A 12,133-nucleotide genomic window follows, 5' to 3' on the forward strand; every position below is an offset into this window, starting at 1 on the left:
CTATAAAGCCCACAATAATCCTAATGCAGTTGCAGAATACTCACATGTAATGAAGTATCACTCTTTGTGCTACTCATAATGCCCTTTAGAAAATGTCAAACACTGAAATTGTGTGTTAGGTCTGCAGCAACTTACTGTCACATCCACTACTCATTTGTATGGTATGTATTTGCATATTCTATATTTTTACAAAAAATATAAATTATATTATGTGGCCTGTGCCTAATGTTTTCTTAGCACAATACATATATCAATGTTGTTTAAGTTGTCAACATTGGAACCATATATATGGACTTATTTTAAAAGGAAAATACTTTTGTGTAGTTGTTATTTAGGTATTTATATTAGAGGAAGCTGCATTCTTAGTGCTGCTGGTGATGCAGCATACTTATAAAAAGCAGTTCAGAGATTCTGTTTTATAATGGTCTGTTTTCAAATGTGGAGATGAACCAATTTTTTTAGTGTGCTACCTGAGAGTACATAATAAGTTGTTGGGAGTTTAGGGTCTGCCATAGTAAAGCAGATGTGAACAGAGCAGCTTACGTTTTTATCCTAAGTTTTTGCCTGGAAAAAGGTTGAAAATTTCTATTACACTGCTGAGGATTTTTCTTCTTAGCACTTAAGACTTTTGTTTGTATGTTTGTTTTATGAAAAGCATTTAATGAAGCGTGCCTATGAATCTAACTTAGAAGCCAACCATGTCTGCACACTGGTGTTTTGACTTCAGAAGTCTGTTAAAGAAATGTTATCACTTTATTGAGGTTGTTCTGAACCCCTGTATATTTTTAAATATGTAAGAAAGGTTTAAAATAAAGAATAAAATAGTATTCTATATATCAAATCAAGACTTTGTATCAGTTTACTAAAACACCAGGAACAAGAGTTACTTGTTGGGGGATTGGAATCAGGTTGTTCTATACTTCCATAGCTGGGGGTTGTGTGGATTCCTTTTCCTGTTTGCCAGTAGTATCTTAGATGAATTGAAGTATACCTTTTTAAACAATATTTCTAACTCTTTAAATATGATAAATAAATTCTCCAATATTATACATATTATTCAGGAATTCATTTTTGATTTGTTTAGCATAATTTAGAGGGGTTGGAAAGATGGCTCAGTGGTTGAGAGCACTTACCACTCTTATAGAGACTTGAGTTCCATTCCCAGCACTCAGTGGGGCAGCTTACAACCATCTGTAACTCCAGCTCTGGTGGATCTGATACCCTCTTCAGGCCTCTGTAGGCACCCACACTCCCATACAGACATACATACATAAGAAAAAAATAAATTGTTTCTAGGAATTAAGAGGACTGGACAGAAATCCTGGAGGTATTCCCTCTCCTGAAGTTTCCTCATAATGTTAAACAGTTTTATGCTAGGTTCAATGTTAAATTTTATGTGTATTGTAATATTTAATCTTCTCTATAGCCCTGGTTCATATTACAGTTATTTCCAGTTTAGAGCTGAGGAAAAGTGATTCACTCGAGATCACTTATCCAATTATGGAGCCTTCTGCACACTCCTCTGGCCTGATGTGAAAGCCTGTGTCCTCTGCTAGTGTACCACACAGTTGTCTACACCTGGCTTGGCTGAATAACACTCTGTACTGCTGTTTAGACAAGCCTTCGGACCTCTGCACCTCTTGCTGTGCTTTTCCCTTCAAGCGTTTTTCTGGGCATCGTTTATTTTTTCAGTGCTGTCTTTTGCCTCAGTTTTCCCCCATGGAGTATCAGTTTCTTTGATCATGTACACTTCTTTTCTTAAAACCTCAGCCTGCTAAGCCCATCCATACCAGCGTATTTTGTAATCAAACTGAAACTCTGGGGCATGCTAGCTCCTTGATTTTTGATCATTTGTGGTAGGTTTTCTTTGAATAGGACTTTCAAAGCTCTTTTAACTTTTCTTGAAAAAAAGAGATTCTTTTGAAGGAGAAGGGTGAAAAGACTTTTTCTTTTACTAAAGAGGATGCTATCTTGCAGCAGACATCCTGCTCCTCTGGCTCTTAACATAGTTTGCTCCTTCTTCTGAGGTGTCTCCCCAGTCTTCCTTGTAGGGATCGTGTTCCACATGGCTCAGTTGGAGACCCATCACAGTCAGCTGGTCTCTGTATTTTGACTGACTGTGACTCTACAGTGTCCATCTGTTGCGAAAAGAAACCTTTTTGATCAGGTGTGAGAGTTCTGGTTATCTTTGGATATAAGGGTCTGGGAGGAGTTGGGGAGGAAGGGGAGTATGAATATGATTAAAATATGTTGTATAAAATTCCTCAAGTATTATGAAAATATTATATTAAAAAAGTTTGTCACAGAGTGAAAGAGACTGAGTAAGCAACATTATGGATTCCGCAGTTGACTTCTTTTTGGTATATTTCAATATGTATTTGCATAACAAGATGATAATTCAAGATTCTTCTTTTAGTATTTTAAGAATGGGTAGCACAATATATGTTTCCTATCATGCCATTGTATTTTGCAGTTCTTACCTGGTTTGGTTATAAGCGAGAGTCAGAAATTATGCTGTATTCTATTACTCAGGGATTTTATTATGTGAATAGTTGTTTCTACAGTTGTGTGGTATTGAAGGACTTTGGACCTCACTAACATATGAAACCTGGGTTGAAATCTTAGTCCTATGGTCTTGGATAGATACTGAATGTTTCAAAACCTCAGTTTTCTCATTGACAAAATCAGAGACTGGTTCCTTCTGTTACAAAGTGTGAGGACTAAATAGCTCATGTAGACTGTGTCCTCAACATGGCTTCTTTACATAGGAAGTATTTAGAATGTTTGAGCTGCTGTTGGCTTAACTTATGGTCCCATATTTATTACCACCACAACTTAAAGCTAACCAATGACAACTGAAGCAGAATCAATATATTCAGAATTAGGCTTAAAAGATAACATCTTTTCCTGCTTAAAGGTATTTAAAACCCAGATTTTGGATTAGACTTAGGTGTTTTTAATTACAGAAAAGTCCACAACATCTGAAGACATATTTCCCAGGAATAGTTACTTGTGGTTAAAGATGTCCCAAAAGCAGTTGTTAGGACAGTCAGGTATGAGTCAGAGATACTTTCTTATTTCTGTATATTAAATAATGTTTAAAACATTCTTTTCTCAACAGGGTTACAGTAGTAAATAAGATTTTATTATTTTTTCTTTGCAGTATGAATTCTGTCATTTATTAAAATGGAGTTTGAAATATTTGTGACATATATTTTCCAGTTATTAGCAAGCTGGTTTAATCTTCAGATATCATAAATTGTATAAGTTTAAAAATAAGTGAGATTGTTGGCTTAAAGGAATTTTCTCAGATCCTCCCCATTCCCTAATCATTAGGTGTGAGAAAGATGCAACATATAATAAGCAGATAAAAAAAGAGCAAAATATGAAGAATCTGACAGTTGACATTCTGAGCAAAGTATCACCTATTCTCAGATAGGCCTGTCACTGGGCACAGTGGCGTACACTGCTGGGTCATTGCTGTGCAGTTTTGTGTAGTTTTCTGTGAGTGCTTTTCTTCTCTGGGTAAAGCTATTTTAGAGCTAGGGATGTAGTTCAGTTGGTAGAATGCTTGCTTACCGTGTGCAGAGTCCTGGATTCAAATCCACAGGACAGCGTAAACCAGAGTGGTTGGTAGTAAATACTTACAAACTCCAGTTCCAGTGATCCATAGCCCTCTTCTGGACTCCTTGGGCATTGTGTGCATGTAATGCAGGCAGAACAGCAATACCCATTTAAAAAAAAAATCTTTCAAAAAACAACTTTATTTTAGGATTAAGAAAAATAAGTAACTACTGAGGAAAATGAAATAATTATAATGGAAAAATTGATTCCTTTCAATATATTCCAAAATGAATGTTTTATCTAATGCTAGTTTTGCTTCATAATAGTGAATATTAACAACTTCATTTTAAATAGCATAAATGGTTATGGATATTAAGATATTAGGATGTTTTGTTCTTTGCTAGTCTTCTGTTGTTTCTTTTGTATAATGAGAAATTATTTTATAATCAGGGAAAGGAAATTTATGTTTCACTAAGAGGAATACTAAATATTAAAATATATATATATATGTTTTGAGAGGCCAGCCAGATGGTTTAATGGGTAAATGTGTTGCCACCAAGCTTAATGATCTAAGTTAAATTCCCTAGACCAACATGGTGGGAGGAGAGAATGGACTCCCAAAAGCTGTTTTCTGAACACACACACACACACACACACACACACACACACACACACTTGTTGTTGTAATTATTTTGATATTTCATAAAACAGTTTTTGTTAATGTTATAAGTAATAATGTCATAATATCTTCTTACGAAGATACTTTATATAGCATTGTGATTTCTGAAATATTTATTTCTGGTAGTTTTTTCATTTCTCTCTCTCTTTCTAGAAAACTTGTAATACTAAATGTTCTTGATGTATTTTTGCTTTACCCTAAATGATTTAGGGTTGTCACTGAAATGATTTCAATCTCTGTTTTTAGTGAACTATTGAATGTATGTTTCTACATTTTTCATATTTTTAACAACAAATAATTCTGCACTAGGAAAATAGAATCTCTTGGCTTCATTAACTGTGCTTTCTAGATAATAGAATTCTACTTTTAGTTTCCCTTTTCTGAAAACCATATTTCTATTTTTAATAACAGTGCATTTTTATATATGATTTCCTATCAGTCAAGGTAAAGAAAGTCACAATAGAAGATTCACTCACATTGTAGCCCAGACTGAGCTAGAATTCACTCTGTGGTCCAGCTGACCTTGTACTCTTGGTTGCCCTGTGTCTAAGCATCTTGAGTATTTTGGGATCAAAGATATAATCCACCATTTCTGGATTTTAGGATCGAGAAAAGTAAGTATACACTGAGGAGTTCGTTATTATGAGAAAACTTTTTCCATTTTTGTAAATCATAAAATGTATCTTAATAATAAAGTACCCATGCTTCCAAATCCAAGATATATATATAGTAAGTTATGAACTTTAGTGACTAGAGAAAGTGAACCTGTTAAGATAAATAATTGTAATATTTAGATTATTTAGATTATCTTAAAAAGGAAATCAATTTTAAAAGATCAATTGAAGAAATGATGGCTAGGAGGAATGAAGATAGCTCTACCCATCAGAGTTACTTATATTCAAGGCAAGCATGATGTGTGACAGAGCACAGAGGGAGTGTAGTGTGCTGAGAATTGCATGCTCTGGAGTTAGGCTGCCTGGGTTGTATTATCACTCTGTAGTTATCAGTTGGGTTGTTAATTTTGAGCCTTCATTTCCTTGTCTCTCAAATATGGGTAATAATAACACTTCTTATAAGACTGCTAAATTGAAACGCCTGGGCCTAACAGGAAAGCTACACCCATGAAAGTCCAACAAGATGGTCACATAAACAAGACCTGCATATGACATATAAAGAAAGATAGCTTTCATCTTATACAGTTTATCTGCACACACTGTGTATGTAGATTTGTATTGGGGTAAATGTTTTGCTTATGAAAGTTCCTATTAAACTTGATATAATATTTTAAATATGAAATCATTACAACATTGTTACAAGGTTACATCAGAAGTGTTAGGTTTTCATTGGTAAATGAAACTATTATAGCCTTAAACAGCTGACTTTCTTATAGACAAGCCTTTTTTTTGCAGTACCTCATTAAATAATGAAACAGAAAAGAAACAGAAAATTGAACCCTATTAAGATCAGACTTTTGTGCAATTCTGAAATGTGTATGAATTAATAGAGTTTGTTATTCTACACAGATACACAACATTAGTAGGTTCTTGGCAGATTGTAAGTAGAATATATATATATATATATATATATATATATATATATATACACTCCTAAACATGAGTAATATTTCTATAGAACCGTCAATCACATAAATTCTGATGTTATTAATGAGGGAGAGTGTAAAGAAATTTCAAGTGGCCGGGCGGTGGTGGCGCATGCCTTTAATCCCAGCACTCGGGAGGCAGAGCCAGGTGGATCTCTGTGAGTTCGAGGCCAGCCTGGGCTACCAAGTGAGTTCCAGGAAAAGGCACAAAGCTGCACAGAGAAACCCTGTCTCGAAAAACAAAAAAAAACAAAAAAAAAAAAAAAGAAATTTCAAGTGAGCCATAGTTAATTTTTACTCAAAATTATACAGTTTAAAGTTCTTGATAATTTTGTTAATCACTGCTATTTGACACGTTTTCTCTCTCTCTCTTTCTATCTCTCTGTGTTTTGTTAGTAATATAGTTTTAAGATAACTCATCAAAAATTTTGATTTTCTTTAAGTTTAGTAAATGATTGATAAAATGAATAAATGATGTGGATAATTATTTTTATAGTATTCTTAACTTGGTGCATTGTAATGAAAGCAAACATCTCTATGTGGTTTTATGCAATAATTATTATTTCAAGTCACTCAAGTAGTGGGATCATTATTTGAACCATGTAAATTTCAGTGGATATGTTAATACCTGTGCTGGCTAGTTTTAGAATCCTTTTAGAAGAGGGAACCTCAATTGAGAAAATACTCCCACCAGACTGTCCTGTGGGGAAGCCTGAGGCACATTTTCTTGATTGATGATTGATTTGAGAGGGTCTGGCTCACTGTAGGCAATGCTACCTCTGGATTTGTGGTCCTGGTTGCTACAGGGAAATAGGCTGAGCAAGTCATGAGGAGCAAATCAGTAAGCAGCACTCCTTTATTGCTTCTGTATCAGTTTCTGCCCTGACTTCCCTAGATGATGGACTACAAGCTGTAAGATGAAATAAATCCTTCCCTTCACAAGTTGCTTTTGGTTATGTGTTTAATCACAGCAATAGAAAAATAACTAAGACGATCATGCGTTTTCTTAAAAAAAAAAAGAAAGAAAGAAAAGAAAAATGATTAGGAGCCTGAGCATGGTGGTACATGCCTATAGTCCTAGCCACTAAGGTAGATTGGTGGGAGCAAGGGTAAGGAAAGAGCCTTCTTACAGTCCGTGATTCATGATTTAAGACATGCCGTGATGGTCATGGGCAACATAGCAATAGAAAGTTTCACCTCAAAAGAAAGTTTCCTTTATAACTATGTATTAAAATGGAAGTAAAAGATAGAAAATGGTCAATTTTTATTTTATATTTTTAAAGATTTATATTTTATTTTATGTAACTGTTTGTCTGCATGCATGTATATGCACTCTGCACAATGCTCAGAAGTTGTCTAGTACCCTGAAACTGGATCTGATGCCACTATGTAGGTTCAGGAACGAAAACTACATCTTTTGCATGAGTAACAAGTGTTCTTACCCCCAAGCCAGCTCCTCAGTGACCCCTCCCTTAGTTTATCTTTAAATAAAAGAGTCCAGAGAATCATTGAGTCATCCTACCTTTTCCATATCAGCCAAGGTGTAGTGTTTTAAGAGAAAACTAGCAATTGCTTGTAGAGATGAATTGGGTAAAATTCTATTTTCTTCCCCCCCTCCTGTGTGTACCTGCTAGTTTGCCCTTTTATAAGCAACCCATTTTAGTTCCTCACAACTCTGTAACAGTTTGAGTTGTTCTTAATCCCTGTAAATTGATCCTTAGATTCTAATGCCCATTCCTTCTACAAAACTATCTTCTTTTTTCTATTTAGCTGAGATTCTTTTTCATTTTTGTTTCTGATCTTTAAAGAAATGTTGCTTCAGAAGAAAAATCTGGGATATTTTAAATAGAAGAGTAGAGAATAAATCATATAGTGTTCCCTCACCTGATATAATTAGGTAGGGAAATAACCTCTGATTCTGGTTTTCTTTTGTTCCACACCCCCTATGAAGTAGGAGTTTTGAAATGCAGACATTTTAAGATAGTTATTTATATCTTAAACATTTATTCATCTTATGACATATTCTTCATGAAAATCTTAATAAATAAAACTTTATCCATATGTAGTATTTTTATAAATTTAACAGAGGAATACTATGTGAAATTGTGATTATTTTCCATTTTGCTAATTTCTTTCCATAAAGAACCGAATTTGTTTATCCTCTGACCAATAATGGATGAAGCTGTGAGATTCTGCAGAAGCCTCACCCTCAGCAATTCTGTAGAACAAATACATTAAAACTCCTGAGTTTTCAGTTCACACTTCCTAGCTCCTACGAGAAATTCCTTTTTCATATTTTCCTTTCACAACCAAAAACAAAAACAAAACAAATACTTTGCTACAAATGATTTTTCAAAAATTGTTGAACTGAGGTCATCTTTCCACTTTAATTAGCTTTCCATGTACTCAGTGTTGCTACTTTGGTGATTAAAACCTTGTATTCTTCTGAAACATTGAAGTCAGCTCATGCCATGCTTCCAGTATTAATTCAGTCTTCATTGTTGGCTAGTTCATTACACATCAGGTGTGTGCCGCACTTTGAGAAAGGCTAACATTTTACTTTTGGTATGCTGCCTCTGTCATAGCAGTGATAACCTATAAAAGTGTGTGTGTGTGTGTGTGTGTGTGTGTGTGTGTGTGTGTGTGTGTGTGTGTTTTATGTTGGGGGGTGTGTTTCACTTAAGCAAAATGAACTGAACAAAAGTACCAGAAACTTTGAGGCCTGTGTGTTTTATGTTGGGGGGTGTGTTTCACTTAAGCAAAATGAACTGAACAAAAGTACCAGAAACTTTGAGGCCTGTGTGTGGACACAAAGACTTCAGCTGTTGAGGACTGTGGATCCCAGGCCTAGTTTGGGACTTAGGATTTCCCTAATATGAAGACCATATGTGCAGATCTTACAGTGGCCCTCAGAATGCTTTGTCTATAGTGACTACTACATTATTTTCAAGCTTTGTACATGGTGATCTGTGTATTGTAAGTAGTTTATTTGTTGAGCTGAAGTTAATTTATTTAGAGGTATTAATCATGATTCTTGAGTCTCTTCCTTACATTGTGTTCTCCCAACTTATTTAAGAGTGGGGTTTGACTTCATGATCCTTTTCTCCTCTGCTTTCTGGTTATACTGTATAAATAGAAAACTGTTCGCAAATAGACTACTGGCAATGGGTGAGAGAAAGCCCGGACTGACCTAATCTGGTGTTAGGATGGCCAAACACCCTAATTGTCATGTTAGAAATCTCATCCAATGACTGAGGGAACCGGATGCAGAGATCCACAGCCAGACCTCAGGTAGAGCTCCCGGAGTCCAGTTGGCGAGAAAGAGGAGGGTTTGTATGAGCGAGAATTGTTGAGACCAAGTTTGGGACAAATAGCCAAACTAGTGGAAACACATGAACTATGAACCAATAGCTGAGGAGCCCCCAACTGGATCAGCCCTCTGGATAAATGAGACAGTTGATTAGCTTGAACTGTTTGGGAGGCATCCAGGCAGTGGGACCAGGACCTGTCCTCAGTGCATGTGCTGGCTGTTTGGAACCTGGGGCTTATGCAGGGACACTTAGCTCAGCCTGGAAGGAGGAGACTGGACCTGCCTGAACTGAATCTACCAGGTTGAACTCAATCCCCAGGGGAGTCTTTGCCCTGGAGGAGATGGGAATAGGGGGTGGGCTAGGGGTAAGGGTGGGGGGGCAGGAAGGGGGAGGACAAGGAAATCCATGGCTGATATGTAAAATTAAATTAAATTATAAAATAAAATTAAAAAAAAGAAAGATTACTTAAGATAGCTGTCAATCTTAATTGAATTTTTCCTTCCACAGTTCACATTTAGTGGACTTGTAAGCTGTTCTTAAATATGCATCTTAAAGGAAGGGAAGTAATCATTGGACTGGCTATGGCTTTCAGGTAATTTTTCTTATATTCAGCTGAAATGAACATCTGAGTTCTCACTAAGATTATATGGGAGTTTTATATTTCTATTTACCCATGAGCTTTCTTGGTACTTTAATAGAACCATTGTTTTGTCAAGTATTCGCTATGCCTTGAACCATTCTTTTTTTTTTTAATTAAGAAATTTTTTATTCATTTTACATACTAATCACAGATCCCCCTCTCTTCCCTCCTCTCACCTCCCCCCAGCATTCCCTCCCAGCCCACTCCCCATTCCCTCCCCTGAAAAGGTAAGGCCTCCCATGGGGAGTCAGCAGAGCCTGATACATTCAGTTGAGGCAGGTCCAAGCCCCTCCCCCAGCATCAAGGCTGTGCGAGGTGTCCCACTATAGGTAATAGCTCCAAAAAGCTAGCTCATGCACCAGGGATGGATCTTGATTCTACTGCCAGGGGGCCCCTTAGGCAGATCAAGCTATACAACTGTCTCATTTATGCAGAGGGCCTAGTCCAGTCCGATGCAGGTTCCACAGCTATTGGTCTATAGTTCATGAGTTCCCATTAGCTTAGTTTGATTGTCTCTGTAGATTTCCCCCATCATAATCTTGATGTCCCTTGCTCATAGAATCCCTCTTCCCTCTCTTCAACTGGACTCCTGGAGCTCAGCCTGGTGTTTGGCTGTGGATCTCTGCATCTGCTTCCATCAGTTACTGGATGAAGGCTCTATGATGATAGTTAGGGTATTCACTGATCTGATTACTGAGAGTAATCCATCTCAGGCACCCTATTCACAATTGTTAGTAGTCTAAACTGGGGTCATCCTTGAGGATTACTGGGAACTTCCCTAGCACCAGGTTTCTCCCAACCCCATGATGTCTCCTTATATCAAGGTATCTTTTTCTTTGCTCTCCCACTCCATCCCTGTTCCAGCTTGACCATTCTGTTCCCTTATGTTCTCATCTCCCATTCTTTACCCTCTATTTCTTCCCCTCATTCCCAGTTTACTCATAGAGCTCTCATCTATTTCCCCTTTCCAGGGCAATCTATGTATCTTTCTTAGGGTCTTCCTTGTTTCCTAGCTTCTCTGGAGCTGTGGGTTGCAGTCTGGTTATCCTTTGTTTTACATCTAGTATCCACTTACCAGTGAGTACATACCATGTTTGTCTTTCTGAGTCTGGGTTACCTCGGTCAGGATGATATTTTCTAGGTCCACCCATTTGCCTGCAAATTGCATGATGTCATTGTTTTTTTACTGCTGAGTAGTACTCCATTGTGTATTTGTACCATATTTTCTTTATCCATTCTTCAGTTGAGGGGCATTTGGGTTGTTTCCAGGTTCTGGCTATTATGAATAATGCTGCTATGAACATAGTTGTGCAAGTGTTCTTATGATATGATTGAGCATCCCTTGGGTATATGCCCAAGAATGGTATCATTGGGTCTTGAAGTAGATTGATTCCCAATTTTCTGAGTAAATGCCACAATAATTTTCAAAGTGGCTGTACAAGTTTGCACTCCCACCAACAGTGGAGGAGTAGTCGTCTTGCTCCACATTCTTTCCAATATATGCTGTCATCAGTGTTTTTGATCTTAGCCATTCTGACTGGTGTAAGATGGTATCTCAGAGTCGTTTTGATTTGCATTTCTATGATGACTAAGGATATTGAGCAATTCCTTAAATATCTTTCAGCCATTTGACATTCTTCTGTTGAGAATTCTCTGTTCAGCTGTGTAGTCCATTTTTAAATTCGATCGTTAGGTATTTTGATGTCTAGTTTCTTGAGTTCTTTATATATTTTGGAGATCAGCCCTCTGTCAGATGTGGGGTTGGTGAAGATCTTTTCGCATTCTGTAGGCTGTCGTTTTGTCTTATTTACTGTGTCCTTTGCCTTACAGAAGCTTCTCAGTTTCAGGAGGTCCCATTATTTAATTGTTTCTCTCAGTTTCTGTGCTACTGGTGTTATATTTAGGAAGTGGTCTCCTGTGCCAATGCAGCCTTGAACCATTCTTAAAACATTTGATTTAGAAGATTCTCACCAGCTTTTCTCTGAATAAACTCCTAATATATTCTTATTTAAATGCCTCAGAGCTGAATATAATGTGTTTGAATGTGATATGCCCAGTAATAGATGAATATGGATCTTTTATTTTTCTTGGTTTATATATTCTACTATTGTTTATTCAGCCAAGAAAGTAAATCAGATTTAAAGTTATATATATATATATATTCAGCATGTTAAAATGGAATTGTATTTATTTTCAATAAATAAATTTAAACAAATATTTAATTTCATTTTTCTATATGTATGACTTTTATGTTTTCAAAAAATTCGATTATACTTTGGGACACGGAGGCAGGACAGCCAGAAATTTGAGGCCAGGCTAGACTACATAGTGAGACTCTG

The 12,133-nt window shown here is 36.5% G+C and overlaps 1 protein-coding gene across 3 annotated transcripts in view; it reads left to right on the forward strand.

The window, feature by feature from the left end:
• Positions 1-12,133, forward strand: part of Rabgap1l (RAB GTPase activating protein 1 like) — a 577,981-nt gene that overhangs the window by 217,535 nt on the left and 348,313 nt on the right. The window lies entirely within an intron of this gene.

Source organism: Peromyscus eremicus, chromosome 15 (genome assembly GCF_949786415.1).
Source record: "Peromyscus eremicus chromosome 15, PerEre_H2_v1, whole genome shotgun sequence".
NCBI lineage: Eukaryota > Metazoa > Chordata > Mammalia > Rodentia > Cricetidae > Peromyscus > Peromyscus eremicus.